Source organism: Elephantulus edwardii, unplaced genomic scaffold, assembly GCF_000299155.1.
Source record: "Elephantulus edwardii isolate Elephantulus edwardi_28Jun2011 unplaced genomic scaffold, EleEdw1.0 scaffold00063, whole genome shotgun sequence".
Classification (NCBI taxonomy): Eukaryota; Metazoa; Chordata; class Mammalia; order Macroscelidea; family Macroscelididae; genus Elephantulus; species Elephantulus edwardii.
The window spans coordinates 2,770,361-2,795,991 of NW_006399813.1; positions in this window are offsets into that span (position 1 = coordinate 2,770,361).

The window sequence follows — 25,631 nt, forward strand, 5'->3', positions numbered from 1 at the left end:
TCCGCTGTTTGGAATATACCCTGAGAAAATGAGAACTGAGGCACAAACGGAGACTCATACATCAATCTTCACAGCAGCATTATTCACCATTACAGGGAAATGCCCTGATGTCTAACCATAATCAAACGGATTGAGAAATTATGGTACATTCACATGTTGAGATACTACACAGCACGCAGGAGTAATGACTTTGTAAATCACTACCTAACTTGGGAGGGACTGGAGAGCATTATGCTAAGTGAACTAATCCAGTCTATGCAAAGTGAACTCAGTCCCATAAGGACAAATACTATATAAGGCCATCATTGTAGAATGTGTATGAGGATCCAAGGGGGGGTAGAAGGAGGTACAGAGGAGTAAGGATGGAGGGGGTTAATCATAGGGTCACACAATTTGATGGGCAGAGGGAAGAGGGAATAAAGGAAATAAATGGGAAAGATCCAGTGTGAAAAATAATGTATACAAACTAAAAGACCAGTACAAAATTAAAATTTTATAAATAAAATATAAAAATAAAAATAAACTAAAAATTTAGTTCCTCAGCCCAGCTAATCACATTGTAGGTGCTTAGTGGTCACTGTGGCACATAACCACTACACTGGGCAGCAGAAAGAGAGAAGGTTGCCATCAGCGGATACAGTTATATTGGAGAGATCAAGGCTGCACTTCTGTCCAGTTCAGGAGTTTTTAATATAGAGAAGATTTTTTTTATTAAGCAGAGACAAGAGTAAATCTTTGTTCCCAGAAGTCCATCCTAGATGTTAATCACAGAGCTAGAAGCTTAATGAAACCTTGGAGGTGAGAGACAGCCCTCCTGCAACATCCCCGCAGACGCCTGTCCAGACGCCAGCTCACAAAGGCAAGGCCAGAAGCAGTGTAGTGGGCTGCGGGCTGTGTAGTATCTCAGTTCTTGCAGCCACCTCCCCCATAGACGGACTACTGCTTCCTCCTTCATTGCAAAGGCATGCACAGACCAGCCTCTTACCTGGGCCAGTGGGATGTCCACTCTGGATGGGCTGCTTCGTGCTAGGATGCACCCAGCTGGTTGACTTTTCCTCGTCACTGAAAGAAAACACAACAACCCAAAGCAGTAAAAACGTGTGTCAGATATAAACAGGGCTTCCCCGCGTGAGAACAGCACAGACTTTTCCACTCCAGCCCCCTGAGATGGGAGCATCCACACCGCCATTCATTTGTTAAGTAGTTACTTGCTCACTCATTGCCATCAACTTGAAAATGACTCACAGCTGACCCTCTAGTGGGTTTTCAGAGGCTGTAAATCACACTGGAGGAGACTGTCTTTCTCCCTCAGGGTAGTGGGTAGATCCAAACCATCCATCTTTGGGTTGATCGAACAACTCTTTACCCACTTTGCTATCCTTAATACACCCTTAAAATACAAAGCTCCCTAAGCATTTTTCTTGGATGACTAATCCTCCACCTAAACAACTTATAATTCACAGAGGGAAAAGAAAAATCTGTTGCCATCAAATTCGTTCCTATCCAGGACAATTCCGTATGTTACAGCATAGAATTACTCCACAGGAATCATGGATTGAGTTGTGTCTCCCCTCGCCCCCCACACCCCCCGCCCAAGAAGAATTCTAGGTGGAAGTTATGTAATTATCCCCCTTGATGAAATAAATCAAATAGTGATAAAAGGATTAAGGGTGGGCTGCAATACCCCTTAATCTCATCACAGGCCTGATTCAACATAAGAGACCTTTCTGTTGTTGTTGTTGATTGCCTTTGAGTCAAGCACGACACATAGGGACCCTATGAACAAAAGGCCTGAAACCCCCCTACAACCATCTACATTTCTCAAAGTTCATAGTTTCCAGAGGCATGTTGTTTAGGAAGTGGACATCACTCCTGCTCCCAAACCTGTCATAGAATGTTATTGGTTGAGTCGCCTGTGATGTATAGTGACCCTATGTACAACAGCTCTGAACCCTGCCCTGTCCTGAGCCAGTCTCACTGACTCCAACACACCAATCCCCATATTGGCCCAGTTAATGTATCAATCCATCTTATCGGGGTCACCCTCCCCTGTGTTCTCCGTCCACCCCTCCGAGCATGATGTCCTCCAAGGACCAATCTCTCCTGGCCATGTGCCCAAAGTAAGTGAAGCGGAGTTTCAAAATCCTAGCCTTCAAGGAGAGACTTGGTTTCAACATCTCCAAGACAGACCTATTTGTTTTCTTGGCAGTCCATGGTACGTTCAAGACTCTTCTCGAGCACAACCCGAAGGCATCTGTTCCTCTTTTGTCATCCTTAGTCATTGTCCAGCTCTCTGAAGCATAACAAGTAACTGAGAAAACCATGACCTGGATTAGGCACATCTTTTTATCTAGACTGACATCGTTGCTCTTCAGCACTCTGGAGAGGTCCATGGCAGCAGATTTTACCAGTGCAATTTGTCTTTTGATTTCCTGACTGCTGGTGTTGATTGTTGATTGTGGATCCAAGCAAGCTGTAATTGCTAACTTAATCTCTTTTCCGTCTAGTATGGTGCTGCCAATTGGCCCAGTGGTGAGAATCTTTGTCTTCTTGATGTTGAGCTTCAATCCTTATTGAAGACTACAGTCCTTGACCTTATGCAGCAAGTGCTTCAGGTCTTCTTCAGTTTCAGCAAGCAAGGTGTGTCATCTGCATATTGTTAAGGAGTCTTCCTCCAATCTTGATGCCACATTCTTCCTCATAAGGCCCTGCTTCCTGAACAATATGTTCTGCATACAGATTGAAAAGGTACAGGGACAGGATACATCCCTGACACATTCCTTTCCTGATTTTGAACCAGACAGGGTTTCCTTGCTCTGTTCTGAGGACTGCTTCTTGGTCCAAGTATAGGTTTCGTATAAGCATGATCAAGTGTTCTGGGATTCCCATTTCCCTCAAGGTTAGCCACAATTTATTGTGATCCACACAGTCAAATGCCTTTACATGGTCAATGAAATACAGACATTCTTCTGGCATTCTTTGCTTTCTTCCAAGATCCATCTGACATTGGCAGTAATGTCCCTAGTGCCACAACCTCTTCTAAACCCTGCCTATATTTCTGGTAGTTGTCCCAGTGTACTGTTCAAATTGTTTCTGGATAATCTTCAGCAGAATTTTGCTAGCGTGTGATATCAGTGATATTGTTTGATAATTTCCACATTCTGTCAGGTCACCTTTTTTTGGAATGGGAATAAATATGGATCTCTTCCAATCATTTGGCCAAGTAGTTGTCCTCCAGGTTTTTTGGCACAACTTGGTGAGCACATCCAGGGCCTCATCTGTTTGCTGAAATACATCAATTGGTATACTATCATTTCCTGGGGCTTTATTTCTTTGCCAAGTCCTTCAGAGCAGCCTGAACTTCCTCTTTCATCACCCTTGCCTCTTGATCATATGTTGTTTCTTGAAATTCTTCTGTGCCAGCCAGTTCTTTTTGATACAATGACTCTGTATACTCCTTCCATCTGCTTTTAATGCTTCTTGAATCATTCAGTATTCTGTCCATAGCATCCTTAAGCATTGCAACTCATGACTTGAATTTATTCTTTCGTTCTGTCAGCTTAAGAAATGCTGAGCAAATTCAGCCCTTTTGATTTTCTGACTCCAGCTCCTTTTTCATTATAATATTTTGCCTTTTCTTCCTGAGCAGCTCTTGGAAATCTTCTATTCAGCTCTTTAACTTCTTGATTTCTTCCCTTTGCTTTGGCTTCTCGGCGTTCTAGTGCAATATTCAGAGTCTCTTCTGTACCTATAATACCTTCTAAAACTATAATACCAATATCATAAGTAATGCTTTATATTACCTATTTGTAATACCTATCTTACAAGGCCTATAATACCTACAAGCATTAAAAAGGAAAGAAGCTGAGGCAAGAAATGGGGGCTCTCAGTAGCAGCAAGAAGTAATTAGTCCCAGCAAGTAGTCATTGTCTTCTTGATAGCAGGAGTGGAATGCGCCATTTCAGAGCTGGGCTCCTGCTTGGAGAAGCCCCTTGACATGGAGGACAGGCCAGAACACATGGAGTTCTCTAAGGAATGTCTGTACTACGGATGCTGAAGGAAGCAAGGACTAAGCTCCACATCTGATGGAGAGCCAGCCTTGCCCTACAGCTGACACCCTGAATTTGGACTTCTAGCCTCCTAAACTACAAAGAATCAACTTCTGGATTTTGGGGTTTTTTTTTTTAATTTAAATTTATTATTAATTTCAGTAAAAATTTACAGGGACTTTGGAATTCCATTCATTCATTGTTGTACTTTTCTCCCCTTCCAACCCTCCCCCCCTAGTACACTACCCTTTTGGAAAAGTAAAAGACAAATTCTTTCATTGTTTTACAAACCCTTCCCCAGGTCCACTCCACTGTGCAGCCTTCGCTCTAGACTCCTGTCATGACAAAAATACCTAATCACATATTAACATTTAAACAGTTTTCTCCCTCATCTGTTTCAATGCAGTATACATTATTGAATCCATCTTTCTTAGTCTCTCCCCAACCCCAAGGTCAGTCCTGTTTTACAACAGTGGCACCATGCAGTATTTGTCCTTTTGTGACTGAGATATTTCACTCAGCATAATGTCCTCCAGGGTCACCCATTTTTAATAATATTGCATGAGTTCCTTGTTTTTCTTCTTTTTTTTTTTAAATTTTTGTGTGAGTGTACCGTCAAATCAGATCTTACTGGTACAGGAGGAGATTGTTCCTCCTTTCCCGGCAGAGCATCTGGTGGATTCGAATCGTGTGCCTGTGGGATTGTAGTTGCAGCTCCTTGCCACTAGGCCACCAGAGCTCCCCGTGTTCCTTGTTTTTCAATGCAGTGTAGTATTCCATTGTGTGAATATACCACAGCTTCTCTATCCATTCGTTTGTTGACAGGCACTTAGGTTGTTTCCAACTCCTTGCTATTGTGAACAAAGCCACAATAAACATGGGTGTGCATATATCTGCTTGGATGTCAGTTTTGGTCTCTTTGGGTTATATTCCCAGTAGTGGAATTACTGGGTCAAATGATATCTCTGTTTACAACTTTTTGAAAAAGCGCCATACCGCCTTCCACAGTGGTTGCACCATTTTACACTCCCACCAACAGTGAATAAGGGTTCCAGTTTCTCCACAACCTCGCCAGCATTTGTTGCTTGCTGTTTTGTTAAATTTTGCTATTCTTACTGGGGTGAGATGATATCTCATAGTTGTTTTAAGGGGTTTTTTTTACGAAAACTGTCCAAGTACATATTGTATCCCTGCCATGGCAGCACTGGATAACTAAGGAGCTCTGGTGGTTTAGTCTGTTGCCGTGCTAACCAAAATCTCCAGAAGTTTGAATCCATGAGCATCTTAGGAGAAAAAGGGAGTTTCCTCCTCTTAAGCTTTGTAACCTTGGAAACTCAACAGAGGTTTGCTATGCATCAGGACTGACTTTAATGACAGTGAGTTTTGAACCTGTGATAAATAAAACAACAGGCAGTCATCTTTATAGGACTGGACTGCCAGGCCTTTCTTCCACATCACCAGTGAGTCAAGTTTAAAGCATCAACGTTAATCCTGAAGGCATGCGGTTCGAGTCCACCAGGTGTTCTGCTGGAGAAGGATGGACAGTCTCCCCCTGTGCCAGTCGGATCTGACTCCACAGCACACAAGAAAAGAAAAAAGAAAAGGGGGGGGGGAAATCAAACCATAAAGCATCACCTTTTAGGTTAGTCGTGTCAACAGTTAGCACCACCCAAGGACTTCCCAAAGGGAAACAGACACGTAAAAGGATTAGATTGGAAAGATGATCCCTATTACAGCTGTGCATACAAAGCATTGCTCATTCCCAGAGAAGGGAGTCCTGGTGGGGCTGGAGATGAGGCAAGGAAATAGTGTGAAGGTTTCACTACGTTGGTGACATTTGAGAGGATTTCTGGCATCATGACAGGAAAGCTCTTAAACTGGTTGCTTCTAAAGTGGGTAAGAAAAGGAGTAAACCAACAGTGCTCGGTTTAAACAACAATGCTATAGATGTGTCATTCACAACAGCCCTGCAAGTTAGGAATGTGTACTCTGGGAGTTTAAATAATCTGCCCAGAGTCACACAACCAAGAAGTAATGAAGCAGGATTCAAACCTGGGTAGGATCTGTCCAAAAGTCACATTCTTTCCAGTACTTGACACCCAGGAAGGTGGAGTCACCAACCAGGCAGATTTGTGAGCTAGAGACCTGGCAGTGAATGAGCCCATTTGCATTTCTGAACTCCACCCACCAGCTGACACAGAGTCTTCAGGGCTAGTTGTGACTGTAACCCAGCATGAAGCACCTGGCCATTCCAGGATTTTAGAGGAGAGGACTCTCAGACCACCTGTATCCCCCAGGTGTTAGGGTCAGCCTTTAGAAGCCCCTGAGAAGGCTCTGCTAAGTGTTTTTAAAGGTGTAATAGGCATCTCATGAACTCCACTCTAAGATGTCATTGCTGGAAACCATCAAGACAATTCTCTCATAAAGGATCCACATGAAGGGTAGAGATGGCCCATAGGATTTTTCTAGCTGTGGTCTTTATAGGAGCTGTTCACAGGTCTTTCTACTGTGGACCTCCTGCTGCTGTTAATGTGCTGTTGCATCAGGATGTCAGACCCTCCACTGAGTTTTCAGAGGCTGTAAATCATACAGGAGGAGACTGCCTATCTTTCTTCTGTGGACCAGCTGGTGGATTCTAACCGCTTGCCTATGGGTTGGCAGTGCAACTTCTTACCCACTAGGCCACCAGAGCATCCCATGGAGCTGCTGGGTGGCTGTGCCACCAAGGCTCTTTCCTATTAAAATGTTACTAAGACAAGATGGGCAATAAACAGCATATACGTGACTTGTACAATCTGTAACGTTTTGGCACCTGTGTATTCATGTGAAACTATCACCAAAATCAAGACAATGAACCCCTAATACCTTCCTTGTGCCCATTTGTAATTCCTCTCTCCCACGTCTTCCTATTCGTGCTATATCCCTACCCCACCCTCAGCAACATCTGTTTGGGTTTTTTATTGCTACAGATTCAACCCAACTCGGCTCATCTCCACTGAGTCAGAACTGACTCAGACCTGACCCTCCAGTGAGTTTTCAAAGCCTGTTAATCGCACGGAAGGAGACGGTTCATCTTTCAAGATGAACAAGAGGAGCAGCTGGTAGATTCAAACTGACTGCCTTTGAGTTGACAGATCAACTCACCACTCACTAGGCCACCAGACCTCCCGTTTCCTAGAGTCGCTAGGACTATATACAAATGGAATCAGACAAGCCAAAGATGATTTTGCCTACTTTCTTTCTTCCTTCCATGATACAGCATGTGTTAGAGGTTTGACATATTGCTGGATAGTATTCCAATGTAGCACAACCAGTCTGTTCATGCATTCACCTGCAAATGAATATTTAGGTTGTTTACAGTGTTGAACCATTGCTAATTGTTACAGAGTGAATTGTGTCCTGATAAGATAACGTGTCAGTTTGGCTGGACCATGATTATCAGTATTATGTAATTATCCCTTATTTTGTTAGTTGGTATAAATCTCTTATGTGTTGTAAATCCTCACCTCTCTGATATTATCTTCTTTGCCAGTACATATTCCTTCAAATGAAGATGTTACAGAGATACTGAAACAAAAAAAAAAATTGGCTAGCATGGACTCATTTTAGGAAGCTCATGAAATCAAGAACCAACAGTAATGACAAAAGTTCAAACTGCACTGAAGGAAGATATTGGCAGAAAAATAAAGCCCCAGGATGATGTAATTCTTCAGAAGCAGATGCAGCTCTGGACGTACTCACTAGCCAATACCAAGAAATTCGGAAGACAGCTATCTGGATGAGATCCCTATTTCTTCCCATTTGGAAAAAAAAAACCCTCAACAGAGTATAGAAATTATTAAACAGTATCATGAATACTACATGTAAGTAAAATCTTGTTGAAGATTATTTTAAAAAACACCTGAACCAGCACATTAACAGAAAACTGCCCGAAATTCAGGCTGGACTGACAAGAGGCCATGGCATCAGGAACAGCATTACTAATGTCAGATGGATCTTGGCTGAAAGCAGAGAATACCATAAATATGTTTATTTTTGTTGTACTGACTACACAAAGGTCTATGTGGATCATAACAAATTATGGCTAACATTAAGAAGAATGGGAATCCCAAATAATTGTGCTGATGTGAAATCTATAAATAGACCAAGAAGCAGTTGTCCAAACAGAACTGTATGATTTAAAACCAGGACAGGTATGCTTCAGGGTTGTATCCTTTCTCCACACCTATTAAATCTGTACACTGAGCAAATCACTGGAGAAGGTAGGCTATCTAGAGGAGAATGTGGCATCAGGATTGGAGGAAGACTCATCAATAACCGTCGTTGCAGATGACACAACCTTGCTTGCAGAAATTGACGAAGACCTGAAGCACTTACTGCAGAAGATCAAAGACTCCAGCCTTCAACATGGGTTGCATCTCAATATCAAGAAAACAAAAATTCTCTTCTGGAGCTAAAGGCAACATCCACAGAGAAAGAGAAAAGATTGACGTTGTCAATGACTTTCTTTTGCTTGCATCCACTCTCAATACCCATGGTAGCAGCAGTTAAGAAATGGAGACATTTTCCATTGGGAAAAATTGCAGTCATGGACCTCTCTAAAGGGCTAATGCGCAAGAATAGAAGTTTAAAGGCTGAGGTGTGCCTGATCCAAGCCATGGTCTTTTCTTTTCAGGGCATGTTTGTAGATAGATTTCTCGTAGATGTATTTCTTGTCAGTGTCTGGAGCATTAAAGTCCAGGCTGAAGCTTTTTATTAGAATGCAGGGACGAGAAGAAAGAGACAAGGTGGTATAAATGAGGGTAAATAGTAATGGTAGGTTTATTAAAATGCGACATCCCCAAAGGGGTGGACCTTCCTCCATGTAAGGAGATAAGAAGGAAAGTCTGTCATGGTATTTTTATTTTTTTTAACTAATTTTAATGAAAATTTACAGAGACTTAGGGTTTCCCGTCATTCATTGTTGCCCTTTTCTCCCTGCCCACCCCCTCCCCCATTTACGTCATGGTATTTTTCATTGACTCACTTGCATCTGAACGTTCAACAAAGCAAAAGGATGACAGAATTGATGCCTTTGAATGATAGTGTTGACAGAGAGTACTGGATATACCTTGGATTGACAAAAGAACAAACAAATCTGTCTTGGAAAAAATGCAACCTTAGAGACAAAGATGGTAAAACTTTGTCCCACATACTTTGGGCATGTTATGAGGAGGAGCTAGTCCTTAGAAAGAGGCATCATGCTTGGAGGTTCAGGGAAAGAGAGGAAGACCCTCAATGAGACAAACATAGTGACTGTCAGACTGGGCTCGAGCATGTCAGACAGAGACTGTGGGGCAGCACAGAATCAGGCCAGCTTCACCACTGTTTATAGGGTCACTATGAGTCTTAGTCACCTTGAGGACATCTAATAGCAACAACAGCAACGTGATACTAATGAGGCAAGATGACGGGCCGTTATGTTAATAAGACAGGATACAATCGACAAGATGAGGTGGTATTTTTGAGTCTATCTCTTCTGAGATATAAAAGGTCTTAAACAACTGTGCTGAGATCAGAGAGATCTCCTATCACCAAGAAGGGAGCCCAGGTATCAAAGCACATCCTTTGGACCTCAGGTCCTTGTGCTGAGAAACATCCAGACCCAGGGGGAGACTGACATGATTTTCCTCATAGCTGGTAAGGGTAGCTGTAGCTGTAGCTGGTGCCCTAAGTTAGACTGCTAACCTCCTAAACTCACAGAAGTAAGAGAACACACTTCTGTCTGTCAGTCATCCATTTGTGATATTATATTACAGCAGCACTGAGGAACTAAGACAGTAATTAAGGCTGCCATGAACATTCATGTGCAAGTCATTGTGTGGATGTAAGTTTCCCCCTTTCTTAACACCAGTAAGTTTTTTTCTGCTGAAAGAATTTTTTTTCAGCCAACCTTCCCCTCCCCCAATAAAGAAACCAATCCCTGTTCTAGTGTCCCTGAGCCATCATGAGTCATGGAGATAAACTGTGACACACTGGGTCTCTAATCTAGACTCTAGGCCCTGGAGGCAAATGAGGCAAATGTCACAGACCTCTCTAAAATGCTAAAGAGCAAGGACATTTATTTAAAGACTAAGGTGCACCTGATGCAAGTCATGGTATTTTCAGTTGATTCATATGCATCTGAAAGTCAGACAGGAAAGAGAAGCCTCTGAGGGAAACTCAGCCAATGTCATCACCCCCTTAGATCGGCTTTTCAGCGCTTCAGACTTTTGGGGCCCTGATCCCACGTATCACACTATCAGCTCCCTCAGACTTCACTTGCCTCTCTTTTCCACCTGTTATCATGGACACTCAGGAGGGGTCTGAGATGTGGGCACAACCCTACCACACCCTGTTCCCCGTCTTCCTCCATCGTGGCCCCTTGCCGAAATCTACCTGAAACAATGCACATATGGATTTTCTCTGCTGCAGGTTCAGGGGGTAGGGAACTGTAGAATTGGAAGGACCAGTGTCCCTGAAAATCCACAGTTGAGCCCTGGGCATCATCTAGACTCGTCTTCAGGATCCCCAGCCATTTATTGTTCCAAGGCTTCCCCACCATCCACACCCCCTTCACCCACCTCATTCTCAACAGATGATCTTCTCTCCTAATTCAGGAAAACCATTAGACTGCAGTCTTGAGTACCCACAATCATATCCCCCAGAATGTACCTACGTTCCCACTCAGCCATCATTATCTGCCTTAGGAGAATGAGGAGGCTTTCCCCTATTTCAGACTAACCTCTCACTGGAGCGACAGACCAACCTGTCCACCACACACACACACACACACACACACACACACACACACACACACACCTTTAATAAACCCTTATTCAGCACTCAGTAAATCAAGTGATGTAGCAGAGACACAGCTGCTGCAAAAGACCTCATAAAGTTTTAAAAAGCAAAGATGTCACTTTGATGACTCAGAACTGCCTGACCTAAGCCACGGATGGTCCTTTCCAATTGCCTTATACGCAAGCGAAATCTGGACAATGAAAAAGACAGGGAAATTATTGATGCATACAAATTGTAGTGTTGGCAGAGACCACAAACTATACTGCCAGAAGAATGAACAAATCAGTCTTAGGAGAAATATAACAAGAGGGCTCCAGAGGAGCAAGGATGCGGAGGCTTTGACTCAATGCGGACACATCACTAGGAAAGACCAATCACTAGGAAAGGCTATAGATCACACTGGATAAAGTTGAGCGTTAGGGGAACCTTCAAGCAGGTGTACAGACACCGCAGTCAAACACAATGAATTTAAACATTCCACCCTAAGCCAATTCAATGGCAACAAGGAACAACATTCCATCCATCATCCCACCTGTGTGACCCTCAACAGCCTTCTGCCTATTAGTCCATCGCTGTAGCCTCACATATATTCTTCCACCTCACTCCCCACCTCTGTGAGTCCTTGTTTTGATTCTCCTTCGGAATATCTGTTTCTCTACCCTTCCTTAAATTCTGGTGCAGCCAGGGCACCATCCTCTCTTCTCTTCCACACACTTCTGGGTAATGCCACCTCTACATGATGGCCCCCAGGCCTCTGTTCAGCTCAGGCTTCTTTCCTCAGTCACTATCCAACATTGAGATGCCTGGTACACAGCAGCCCTCACATCTCACCAGTTTTCCATGGAGCCAAATCTAATTGACTTGATTTCTTGACTTCCTCAGTGTAGAACTGTGCTCCACACGGTTTTCAGGGACTGAGGCTTCAGAAGCAAATGACCAGGCTGTTATTCCTAGGTGTCTAATCGGACTCAAAACCCCAAACTTTCAGTCAGCAGCAAAGTGCATGAACTGTGTGCACCACCCTGGAGAAGGATGGGCGATCTCCTCCCATGAGATTTCCTGCCTCTGAAAACCTGCTGGAGGGTCAGCTAAGGGTCAGTTCTGACTTCACAGCACATAACAACAAACAACAACAACCCCAGAGCCTCCTTGAATGTTACACCCAACCCAAGTCCACTGCCATCCAAGTGATATCCAAGGCGGAATCTTCACTCAAGCAGACAGCCTCACGTTTCTCCTGAGGGTTTGAGCTGCCTACCATTTTAACAGCCAGGCACTTGATTGTCCCACAGGGATCTCGTATTAGTATTTCTGCAGTGAACCTGCCCACCTCCTAAAATCTGCTCCCCACAATACGTGTCTCTGTTAAACTCAAACTAGAAATTCTAAGATTTCTCTTTGATTCCCCCCTTCTCTCACCCCAACAATTAAGTACAGATGAATGATGATAGAAGGCGAATTGATGCCTTTGGGCTGGTGCTGGAGAAGAGTATTGAATGTACCATGGACTACTAGGATAACAAACAAGTTTGTCCTAGAGGGGGTGTAACCAGGCTGCTCCTTGGAGGCAAGGATTCTGAAGCTTCACCTGACATACTTTTGGCATGTTGCAAGGAGCGACCAGTCCTTGGAGAGGGAAGTCATGCTTGGAAGGGTGGAGGGACAGCACAAGAGAGGAAGACCCTCAATGAGATGGATTGACTCAGTGACTGGTGTAATGGGATAGGTATGTCAGAGACAGTACAAGATAGAGCAGGGGTTAGGGCTGTTGTACACAGGGTCACTGTGAGTTGTGGGCTACTCAATGGCACATAACAACAACAACAAATAACAAATGCTAAAGATGTCTCTACCTCTCCTCCCCTTTGACCTCTGCATTCACAGCTTTAATTAGTTTACTGTCTCCTGGACTTTTACAAGTGTCTCTTCGTTGCTCTGTTTCCTGCTACAGATCCCAAGTCATCGCCCATGAAACTAACAGAAGGACGCTTACAAAATGCATACTTCTGTGAATCCCTTGTCTAAAATCCCTCAAATATTTCCATTGCCTATATTCAAAGGGCCAGATTCAAGCTCCTTAAGAAGATTTGAAACACTGTTGCAGAAGGTCAGGGATTATTGTCTTCAATATGGATTACATCTCAACATCAAAAAGGTAAAAATCCTCACCAACAGGCTGATAGGCTCATGATAAATGGAGAAAAGATTTAAATTGTCAATGATTTCATCTTACTTGGATCCATATACAACATTCTTGGAAGCAGCAGTCTTGAAACCTAAAGACGTATTGAACTGGGAAAGTCTACTGTCAAGAGCCTTCCAAAGTACTAAGGAGCAATGATAGTGGTTTGAAGACTAGAGTTCAGGTCATAGTCTTTTCAATCACTTGCTATGCATCCGAGAGTTGAACAATGAAAAGGGATGACAGAAGAAGAATTGGTGCCTTTGAGTTGTGATGTTGGAGAAGAGCATTGAAGATGCTATGAACTGCCAAAACACAAATAGATATGTCTTGGAAATAAGCGCAGTCAGAATGCTCCTTTGAGGCAAGCATGGCAAAACTTTGTCTTATACTTTTGGGGCATGTTGCTAGGAGAGGCTATTCCTTAGGAAGGTGGGGAGTCAGCAAGAGAGAAGAAGACCCTCAATGAGATGGATTGGCACTTGAGCAATGGGTTCAAGGATGGAAAGATCAGCAATGTACTCAAGGGTGTCAGAGAATGAGGATGGTGCAGGAAGGGATGGAGTTGAGATCTGTTATTCTTGGGTCGCTATGAATTGTACTCAAGAGCACCTAACAACAACCTGGTACATAAGGGTTTTCTCAAGCTTACCCCTCTCTACTTTTTAGTGTCTGAGCCCCTGAGAATGTCCTAGAGATGCTACATCATCAAGAGGCACCAGTGCTCAGAAAAAAGACATCACACTTGGAAAAAGCAGAGAGTAACTTAAAGAAAAGGAAGAGCCTTAATAGCTGCCAAAATGAGCCTAAGGATGGTGGAGGTTGTGGAGATAGGGCACGCTTTCGGCCTGTTGTCCATAAAGTTGCTCTGGGTTATGATCTACTCAACGACCAACAGGTAAGTACCCACTGGTGCCTTCTTTCCCACAGGCCTTTGCTTCAAAAGTCCTTTTCACTTTTGTTTCTCTCTCCTCTAGAACCAATTCAACAAAAGCACTTCTTCCTCAAGGAGGCCCTCCTGGATATCTCCAGAGGGCATTAGTTGTTGCCTCCTTATAACCCCATGTTGAGTTATTGCCAAGGGCCAGCAGGCCAACTCTAACTCTTCTTGATCCAATGTGACAGAGTAGGTGTGCCCATTGGGACTTCTCAGCTGTAATCTTTCTACGGAAGCAGATCATCAGTTCTTCCTTTCTGGGAGTTGCTGGGTGGGTTCAAACTTCTAACCTTTCGGTTAGCAGCTGAACCACTAGGACTCCTTTGTACTTTATTGGTGATGGTAGTAGTTGTGTTTGCACCACTGAGTTGGAATCAACTCATATCTGACCCTCCCGTGGGTTTTCAGAGTTTGTCAGTCACACGGAAAGAGATTGCTCATCTTTCTCTGGAGGAGAAGCTGGTGGATTTGAACTGTATGCCTTTGCATTGGTAGCGCAACTCTTTACCACTCCCTAATGTTCACAGAAGGAGAGAACTAGGTCTTCCTTTTGTGGAGCTACTGGATGGGTTTACATCACCAGCGTTTCTTAACTATTGCCCCACTCGGACTCTTATACTCGACAAATCTTGCCTTTTAAAAGTCAAAACTGGCTCATAACTGACACTCCTGAAGGTTTTCTGATGTAAACTGCATTAGAAGTGACTGTACATGTCCCTTTTTCGGCAGAGCATCTGGTGGATTCAAACCATCTGCCTTTGGGTTAGCAGCACAGCTCCCTACTCATTAGGCCACTAAAGCTCCCATTTTTTAGTTTGAGGACTTCTATAGCAATGGCATCTAACAATAACAGTATTTTTATTTATTATTATTATTATCTGTTAAATCAAGTAAAATTCAAGCCCATTGCCGCAGTTACTTTGTCAATCCACCTGGTTGAGGGTCTTCCTCTCCTTTGCCATCCCTCCAACTTTCCAAGTATGATGTCCTTCTTCTAGCCTCTTCTAGCAACATGCCCAAAGTATGCAAGATGAAGCCTTCCCATCTTTGCTTCCAATGAGCAATCTAGCTTCACCCTCTCCAAGACTTAATAGCTGTTTGTTCTTCTGGCAGTCCATGGGGCACTCTCCTCCATCACCACAACTCAAAGGCATCAATTCTTCTTCTGTCATCCTTATTCATTGACAAGCTCTCAGATGCACAGCAGATGGTTGAAAAGACCATGGTCTAAATCAGCCGCACCTTAGTCCTCAAACTAAGATTGATACTCCTCAGTAATTTAGAGAGGTCCCTGACAGCTGACTTTCCCAGTGCAATACGTCTCCTGGCTGCTGGTGCCAAGTGTATTTATTGTGGACCCAAGTAAGATATAGTCATTGACGGTTTCAATCTTTTCTCCATCTATCACAATGTTGCCTATTAGTCCAGTGGTGAGAATTTTTGTTTTCTTGACCTACAATAACATAGCACCCTTCAAATGTCACTAGAAAGTATCATATTTGTTTTAAGTGTTTGTTGCTTTTCTTTACTATCTTAATGGAAAAGCCCTCCCCTTTTTTAAATCTCCAGTGCCGAGTGCTGCCGCAGACAAATAGTGACTGCTCAACAAGTGTTTATGGAATCAAAGATGAAAAGAATCAGATCAGCCGGAAGGAAGGAGGAGGAGCAGAGCACAACTAACCACTTCTATCAGCACACCTGAGGAGTTTGTAGCCCTTCAGTTCTAATAATGTCCATCTGGTGTTGGGATCTCTGGGGCTTGGGCTCAAGAATCTGCATTTTTCACAGGTTCCTACAGACAAATGGGCAAACCCAGTTTTAACACTGGAGATGTTCCATTTCCCAGGAATGTGACCTCTGTCAAGGATTTGGGAGGTGTTCACTTCTCAAATGATATCAGGACAAGGTCAGTTATGCTCACAATGATGACATTGACAGAAGAAAAACTTAAAGCAAGTGTGTGAAAACTGAAAAACATCAAAGAGAAGTCAATCTAGGTTGCCTGAGTTCCTGGTCCAGGGAAAGAAGCAGTAGCTAGCGTAAGAGAATACAGGCTTGGCTCAGACTCTGATTGCTGTTGTTGTTAAAGTGCCATCGAGTTGTAGACTACTCATAGTGACCCTATGAACGAAAGGCCTGAGCACTATTCATAGAGTTTCCGGAGGCAGGCCATTTTGGAAGTGGATGCCACTCCTGCTTCCAAACTTGTTTTAATCAGGAAGCTCCACCAAACACTGTCCACCATGGGTAACCATTATCACATTTGGCACATCAGAGACACAGCATTGAGCAAAACGATTTATCTCAGATGAGTACTTTCCATCTCTACTGATCCCCATCTTCCCAGGTGAAGAGTTACAGGGCTGTACCAAGGTTCCTTCGAGCCCTGATGTTCCGAGTGAGTGGCTATCGTCAGGCAGGAAAATCTTTTCTTGTGCAGGGAACAGCGCAGGAGGCTGGGCTTCCAAACCTGCTATATTACTGGGAGATTTCTACCCTGTCCAAAGATGACTAATAGAAGCTGGCCAAAATAGGGCCAGCCGGGCCACTCTGTTATAATGAGATTATTCCAGAGCCATTTTCGTTTATGAAATTAATATAGGAATGTTAATATATTACAGAGAGCAGCGAGCCAAAGGTGCTGTGGGCATCTTCTTCTTCCCCTTAGCCCAGTAAAGAGCAGGGGGAGGGAAGGCCTGTCATCCTGGAGACAATTAGTCCTAGTGAGGGAACTCGGTAGCCCGCTGGCCAAGGCAGGGTTGCCTAGTGAGCTTGTCGCATCGCCCAAGACTTCCTGTAGGAAGGGGAGAACTTCACATCCATCCCCTTCAGAGGGCTGAGCTGGAAGGTTGTTGTGTACTGTCCAGTCAGAGCTGACCCTCCATTTCAAGGGCAGGAAATCACACAGAAGGAGATTGTCTATCTTTCGCCCCATGAAGCTGCTAGTGGATTCGAACCCAGAGCCTTTATGTTGACACCGCAATTCTTTACCATTAAGCCACCAGAGCTCCCTCAGCTGGAAGGTATGAACTGTAAACTGGACACTGTATCTAATCATCTTTCAACAGCAACAACAAAACAAACTAAACTTGATTGCCATCGAGCTGATTCCCGCTGCAGCCACCCTTTGTTTTCCAGAGAGGAAGTGAACTCCGTGGAGTCTTGTGGAGTCTTGAGTTTTCGTGGTAACCTTTATGTAACAGGTGGCCAGGCCTTTCTTCTGACGCACCTGGAGTGGGTCTAAACTACCATTTACGTGACGTGTTCTCAGTGCAGCACTTCACTGCTTGCACCAGTCAGGGAGCCCATCTTGCTCAGGGCCTCCCCTTCCATGTGCTCCGTGAGAAGGAAAAAGGCCAGCACCTCCCTGGCCAGCCCTGCCCTGCCTTTTCTAGCTGAACGAACACATGCGCCTTCGCTGGACTTTGAACCTTGAGGAAAAGGCGGGAGCACATTGAAACAGGCATCTTGATAAACTTATTCGTCATGCCCACTGTTTCAGCCACAGGCTGCCCCCACCCTCTCCAGCCTGCCCCCAACCCTGTCACCTTTCAAGTTAGACAACTTTAAAACAAACAGGAGTTGGGAGTGTTGGGGGGAGAGGAAGAAGGGAAGGGAAAAGAGATCGACATACTTGATGAAGAAGATTCTCCCACCGCGGTCAACTCCATAGGTCCAGCGGCCGGGCAAATCCAGCCAGTCAATCTCATCGGCCATCTCCGTGTCCCCGCAGCCCCTCTTGCTCCCTGTCACCAGGGCTCAAGGGCTGGAGTCCCGGTGCTTCCTACCCGGGAACCCCCACTTTCGGCCTCCAGCAAGAAGCAGTGACTGGGGTGCGGGGTGCCCTGCGCGGGTCCCGCGGCTCCTGGCTACCTCCTGGATCCCTGGCAGTGACTTTGGCCTGTCGCTGAAGACGAGCTGGCCGCGCGCCGGGCAGCAGGGAGCAGGCAAGCGCTTAACCCTGGTCCGGCCGGGAGCCCCGAGAGCGCGCGCGCGCGCGCAGAGCCCAAGCCCCAGACACCACCTGCCTCCGCCGAGTCTGCGCTGCTCTTCCGACTGTCTCCTCAACTTTAATGACCGGCAATTAGTGCGGGTGAGTAATTATGACGCTCCTCTCGGCTGGACTGTTAGCTGGAACGGCCGAGGTCTCTGTCCCTGCTGGCGCGGTGCAGCGGGCCAGCCTGGCGGAGCGGGTGAGCCGGGGAGCGGGAGCCGGAGGATCCCTCCCGAAAAGGGGCAGGTTGCCGTGTGTGCGAGCGCAGGGTGTTGGCCTCCCGGTGCGCGCCGCCCGAATCTACACTCGGAGCCCTGGCGCGGCGAGGAGAAGGCGGAGCCGCGCCGCCGCCTGCGAAGGTAATTCCCAGCCGCACAATCGTCCTGAGCGCAGTTCGCCGGGGCCTCCACGTCCCAGAGCCGGACGCAGTGAGCGGGGAAAACCAGTTTGACTGAAAGGGCTTTGAATCATGAATCTAAAGGAAAGGGGGAAGGAAGTGGTCAAACCTGGTTCTACTAGGTGGGAAGTTAATAGAGGGACAAAGGTCACAAGCTGGGTGGTGCGAGTGTGAGTAGCCAGGGCTGTTAAGTCTCTTCCCCACCAGCGAACTCCTGGTCGACCTGATGAATCAAGCCGCTACTTAACCTTTTTTTCCCTGCTGCCTCTTCCAAGAAGCCTGCCGTGAATGAATACAATCTGTGACACCTTGGAAATGCACCCTTCATTTCCTCTAAGAAAATACAACCTTCATTTCTCCTAAAAAAAAAAAAAAGAAAGAAAAAGAAAAGGAGAAAAAAGACTGGGTTCTGTGTACACCAAATGAGTTGTGAGCTTTCAATATTGGTAGATCAAGAAGGGTCCTGCCAGAACCCACAGTTCCTTGTCTGTATCAAAGTCAAGGTTCAGACAGGTTTCTCAGCTTAACTCACGACCTGCCTGGGACTGTTACACGCACAGTGTACCCATCCATTTGCAGAAAAGCAAAACCACAAACAAACATCTCATTCGACTGCGACTCACTCAACCGAGCAGAATTGCCCCACAGGGTTTCTAAGCCTGAATCTTCGTGAGAACAGACTACTACTCCATTTTTCTGCTGATGAATGACTGGTGGGTTTAGTTAGCAGCTACAGTGCTTAACCACTGTGCCACCCGAGCTTTTTCCTGTTTGCCAGGCCCAAAATATAATTAGACATTGAAAGGAAGCAATGTGTCACATGGCATTTGGTAAGTTGTGCCAACATTTTTGCCCACTCAGGGATTTGATACCCAATTCCACCTACCTTACTCCTACTCTTCCCTCAGTATCCACCCATGTGTCACCTCCTCCAGGAAGCCATTCCTGATTCTACCCGCAGGCAGAATTGTGTCAATCATCTTTTAGCCTTATGAATAACCAACCTCATAGTGGTACTTCTTAGATTGTCATTCAGTCCTTGTCTTATTCATTTGTCTTTTTTTTTTTTTTTTTGGTGTTTTTTCCCCCTGGGTCTAAGTGCTCCATCTGATTCATCTTTACAGCCCCAACACCTGCCTATAGTACCCAGTCAGTGCTTACAGCCTATCACCTGCCTGTGGCAGCCAATCAGTGTTTGATAAATGACTGATACTGTCAAAGCTGGGAACCACTCTAAAATCTAACAAGAAGCCTGTACTTTTGGAGTTTATTTAGGGGCATGTTGAGTGTGTGTGTGTGTGTGTGTGTGTGTGTGTGTGTGTAGGAGATAAGGTGATTTCTGGAAAAAACATACAACAGCCAGTGAGCTTTCCACATGTTGCAAAAGCTCAATTTACAGAGTGTAATGTGCATACAGCTGCTGGAGAGTGACAATAGAATACATCGCCAGATAGCATCTAATCCAGTCCTCTTGATTTTGACATGAAAAGCTGAGGATCCAAGAAGGGAAAGAACCAGTTAAAGATAATAAGCAAGATGGTGGTAGACAAGGATCTGCCCACAAGTCACCTAGACCAGAACTCTTTCCATTACAGCATTTTCCCTCCATCTCTATAGATGAATTCTGCCAACACACATCAGGTTGATCCTGGGTGCCAGCTCTGAGTCCATGATGGAGAGAGAAACAGAAACCCACAAAAACAAAGCTCTTTTCTCTGTTCTCAGATCCTACAGCTTTCTAATAAAGAAAGTTGCATTTGAAAAAAGAAGTTTGAAAGTTGCATCATTTCTAATAAAGTTGCACAAAGCGGTAGATGGAGAAGTCTCGGTGAGGTTCTAGGAGCCCCTGAGTTCCAGAAGCAAGGAAGCTGGGAAGGTTGAGGGAGCTGTCTTCTCATCGCACTCCACGCCTCAGCCTCAGCCTTGTGAAACACCTGTAAGACTCACCCTGATAATGCACACAGCCACCTGCCCAGGCCCGGTGATATCCAAGGATCTAAAAACTTCCAGAGCTGCTGCCAAGATGCCTCAAGGGGAAAATACCAGCAGCCACTGCTTTCCCAGTCTAACCTGAGCAACCAGTAAGGGCAGCTGCCTGGCTGGAGGTGGTGAAAATAAGGGACGAAATGACATCTATTTGAAAACATGTGTTACGCCACTGTCTTCCTTAAGGAGCAAGGGGTACCTCTTGGTTTCTTCACAGGAGCATGATCTTGTTTATCTCATTTATCTCATTCCTGAGAACGCTTGACTGCATAAGAAAAGGCTGGTGGCTGGAAGTTTGAATGTTTTTTATGCATTTGAAATCAAGGGGGGGAAAGAGGGTTGAAAATGATGACTTTTAAATTTTCAGTCTTGATTACCATTTGTGATCAGTATTAGTAGTCCTAACCATGTTTGACAAAAAAGTCAAAGGTAATGCAGAAATGGAGTTGTTGTTGTTGTTGTTGTTGTTGTGTACCATAGAGTAGGAAAAGACCCTTAGCTGACCCTCCAGCAGGTTTTCAGAGGCAGTTAATCGCAGGAGAGAAGATTGCCCATCCTTCTCCCATGGAGCATCTGGTGACCTTGGACCATGTGCTTTCAGGATTGCAGCACAGCGTCTTGCCAGTAGGCCAGCAGAGCTTGCTCGGAGATGGAATGGAAACCAAAAACAAAATCAGTCATTGATAGAACAAATACCTGGAAGAGGAAAGGATGATTGGTATATATTTTAAAAGCATGTGAATAAAATAACAATGCTTTTTCAGAAATTCTTATTCTTTCATATATTTTTGAGACCATAGATCATATTATATTTAAATCATATTGTGTTTCTGTTTTGATACCTGTGCCAGGCAAAAAAATGCCTCCCCCAAAGAAAAGATAAACGCTCACTCATAGGCATTGAGTTGACACCAACCAACCCATAGCTGATCCTCCAGAAGCTTTTAAGAGGCTGTAAATCATGTGAGAGGTGATGGCCAATTTTTTTTTCTCGATGCAGCTGGTGGACTTGGGTTCGCTGTGTAACTCCTTACCTGCTGGGCCATCCTGCACATCAAATGCCTGGAACCTATAAGTGTCCTTATCTGGGAAAGGGGTCTCTACAGATATAAGTTAATACACTTGAGATCAGGAGATCATCATGGATTATGCAGATGGGTCCTAAATCTAATAGAAATATCCTTTTTTTATATTTTTTTAACAGAGCAAGTCGTATGATTTTATTAAAGATGCACAATTTTTTTTATTTAGCTTTCTGACTTTGTGATTGTGCCTGCAGTATGTCCACAGCAATTTTCTGTTCCTCAGTAAGGAAAGCTTGCTTGATCCTGTCACAGACTCACATAGCACACATGGAACCACCATAAGCTCTGCTGACATGATTTTTTGCTTTTGACAACCTCATGAGAACTTTAGGTCTCATAGCATGAACCCCTCTTAGTTGGCCCGGGCACGTACCACATGCAGATTTTGGTGCTTTTCCAACCTTCTTGGTATAAAGGTAAACAATTCTGTTACCAGTGGTTTGGGACAGCCTTATTTTGTTAGAAGCTGTGTTATAGCACAGCCTATGATGGCAGGTCAGATGCTGGACCATTGTGAATGCCTCTACACAGCGTCTCCAGAAAGCAAATATCCTTATATAAACACAGGGGAAATGTGCCTCACAGATGAGGAGGGGCCAAGGTGTCTGTCCACAAAGGTGGAGATGAGGAGGGTGGTGTGGTCACAAGGCAAAGCATGCCTGCAGCCACCAGGAGCAGAAAAGAACGAAGAGCCTCGAAACTCTTGGAGAAGTGAGAGTGGCACTGCTGACACCTTGGTTTCAGACTTTTAACCCTTAGAACTGGGAGAGAGGTACATCCCTCCTGTTGTTTATGGTAATCTGTTACAATGGTCACAGGAAACCAATGCAGGAAATCACACCCCAATGAGGACTAGAGTCCATGTCCACAGTTAATTTTCATTCACTGTCTCCCTTCTTTTATTATTAGTTCCCTCGTGGTGTACTGGGATACATGTTGGACTGCTAACACAATGGTTGCTGGTTCAAATCCACCAGCGGTTCAATAGGAGAATGATGAGGCTGTCTTCTCCTATTAAGATTTACAGCCTCAGAAACTCAATGTAACGTCACCGTGATTTGGAATTGGCCTGTGGCAATGTATTAAGTATTTCTGTCACTCTGTCCATGTGCATTGGGGAAGCAAGCCCTCCCTTCCTCCCGCTCCACTGGGAAGGGTGGGATGTGGACAGTATGTAACACATCTGGCAAATCTGAGTCTTCATCCCACCAGCCACAGTGGTTGGTTCAGAAAAGGGACACATGACTCGGAACAAACCAGTGACATCTACTTTCAAAAAAATATCCCAGAGTTCTTAGGAAGAACTTCTCCTCTGAAATTGTTACCAGAAGCTTGGAGGTGCTGCTAGGATCCCCATGTGAGGACAGCCTACCTGAGAATGAACCCTATAAAGAAGGGAGTGAGTCAGGAGAGGAAGAGAGGCCAAGCTCCTTATTTCCTGAGCCTAGAAACCCAGCTTACCAGAAGTGCTGGCCCTGGCCTGTCCAGCTGCTGGTGCCAATAAACACCCTTGTTTGCTTTGGCCAGTTTCAGTTGTCCCTGTTGTTTTGTACCATCAAGTCGGAACCAACCCATAGCTGACCCTCCAGCAGGTTTTCAGAGGCAGGTAATTGCATGGGAGGAGACTGCCTATTTTTCTCCTGCAGAGCAGCTTGTGGATTCAAACCATGTGCCTTCAGAATTGCAGCACAGCTTCTTACCACTAGGCCACCAGAGCTCCCCACCATTGTGTCTTGTGTTCTTGTCTGTGTACTTGGAAAACCATTGAGATAATTGCAAGCCTTTCTAGGAACTCAGACATGGGAACCCTTCTCTCTCAAGAAACCTACTGTTTTCTGTCAAGAAAGGGAGTCAGTGATCCCACTAGTCCCATGAAGATACTGAAGAGCTTAGGAAAAGTACCCAGAGTGGAACCAGTTCCACAGTCGATCTGGAACTGGAAATCAGGTTTTCTGAAAGCCTCACCTGTAGAAAGTTTTCTTTTGAGACATTTGCTGTATCCTTTAAGCCGAATTGGCCGAGAGGTACACATAGTTAAAGAAGAACACAACAGATTCCTCCGCTCTGTAAAGGAACAACCACAACAGTAATTTTTATTGAGTGTTAGTGTTGAACAGGTATGTTCACCTGCAGGCTAGGTTATCAGCCACTGTTGATTTTCTTACAGATTCTAAGGATCAAAGAGAAGAAAGGCAAAGACTATCTCTTCTGGGATTAGCTTCACGGTGGCACAAATATGCAAGGGCCGAGACAAAGATGTTCCTTAATTAAAGCTGTTCCTCTGTCAGGGCTTGAGAGAAGTTTTTGTTATAAAAATTGCTGAGTTAGCATGGGGACCCGGAGAGTTACAAAATCCTGAGATTTCCCTATAGCCACTTGAACTGAATTACATTTGTTCCACAGATAATTACTAAGTACCGTTATCTAGTACAGTAATGACAGAAAGACCACAAGTGGATAGCTTCATTAAACACAAATTTATTCTCTGACAGTTTAGGAGGCTAGAAGTGCAAATTCAGGGCATTAGCTCTAGGGGAAGGCTTTTTCTCTTCTGTGTCATCTTTGGGGGACGAAGGTCTTTGTCATCAAGTTTCCTCTGAGTCTGGAATTTCTCAGTGTGGGAATCCTTGTTCCAAAGGATGTGCTCTGCTCCTAGATCTTCATTCTTGATGGCAGTAGGTTTCTGGGCTCTCTCTTAAATTGTTTAATTCCTTGTCTATCTCAAAAAGAGATTGACTTAAAATGCAGCCTAATCTTGTAAATTGCATCCTTCTTCATGAACATCACTGAAGTGGGTCTTTACAACACATAGGATGATTACATCAGATCACAAAACAGAGGGCAATTAAATAATACTGACAGCTATGAACCAGCCAAGTTAACACATATTGTGAGGACAAACTTCAATCCATAACTAGTACCTTCTGTGGACCAGGAACTGTTCTAGGTACAGAGGATATTGCTGCATTTGTTATGTGCTGTTGAGTCAAGTATGACTCATAGCAATCCTATGAACAACTCTTTGAGGGTCTTCCTATCTTACACTGACCCTCCACTTTTCCAAGCATGATGTCCTTTCCCAAAGAATCACCCCTTTTAACAGCATGCCCAAAGTATGTGAGACAAAGCTTCACCATGGTTGCACTTCTCTAAAACAGATTTGTTTGTTCTCTTGGCAGTCCATGAGATATTCAGTACCCTTCTCCAACACCACAACTCAAAGGCATTGATTCTTCTTCTGTCATCCTTAGTTCATTGATCAACTTGCAGATACATACCAAGTAATCAAAACAACCATGGCTTGGATCAGGTGCATCTTAGCTTTTAAACTGACATCATTGCTCTTTAGCGTGTTGGAGTGGTCCCTGACAGCAGATTTTCTCAATGTGCAATGTTACATCTTTTACTTTCTTGACTGCTATTATTAAGGGTATAGATTCTGGATCCAAGCATGTTGACAGTTCCAATCTTTTCTCCATCTATCAGAAAGTGTTGTTGTTGTTGTTTTTATGTGCTGTCAAGTAGGAACCACCCCTAGCTGAATCTCCAGCAGGTTTTCAGAGGCAGTTAATTGCACGGGAGGAGATTTCCCTTTCTCCCATGGAGCAGCTGATAGATTTGCTTTAAGGATTGTAGCACAGCCTCTTACCACTAGGCGAAAACAAAGTACGTTTTCTCCTGGAGTTTGCATTTAATAAACATATAGCCTCAGAAGATAATAAACCTGTAGAGAAAAACTGAAAAAATGAAGAAAATAAGAAGGAGATATTATACAAGGTGAACAGGAAAAACCTATGAGAAGATAACATTTTGAGAGGGAGGAACCAAATCACGTGGACATCTTTATAAAAGTATATTGTAGATCTGCAATCCTGAAGACATGTAGTTCAAATTCACCAGATGCTGTGCTGGAAAACGAAGGGCAATCTCCTCCTGTGCCAGTCGGATCCAATTCAACTGCACACAACAAGTAAAAAAAAAATATATATATATATATACACACACACACATACATATACATATATACATACATAAACATACACACACACACATAGAGAGAGTAGGCAAGGGATCTTTGATGGCCTAGTGGTAAGAAGCTGTGCTGCAATCTAGAAAGCGCACAGTTTGAAGCCACCAGATGCTCTACTGGAGAAGGAGGGGCAACCTCCTGTACTGGTC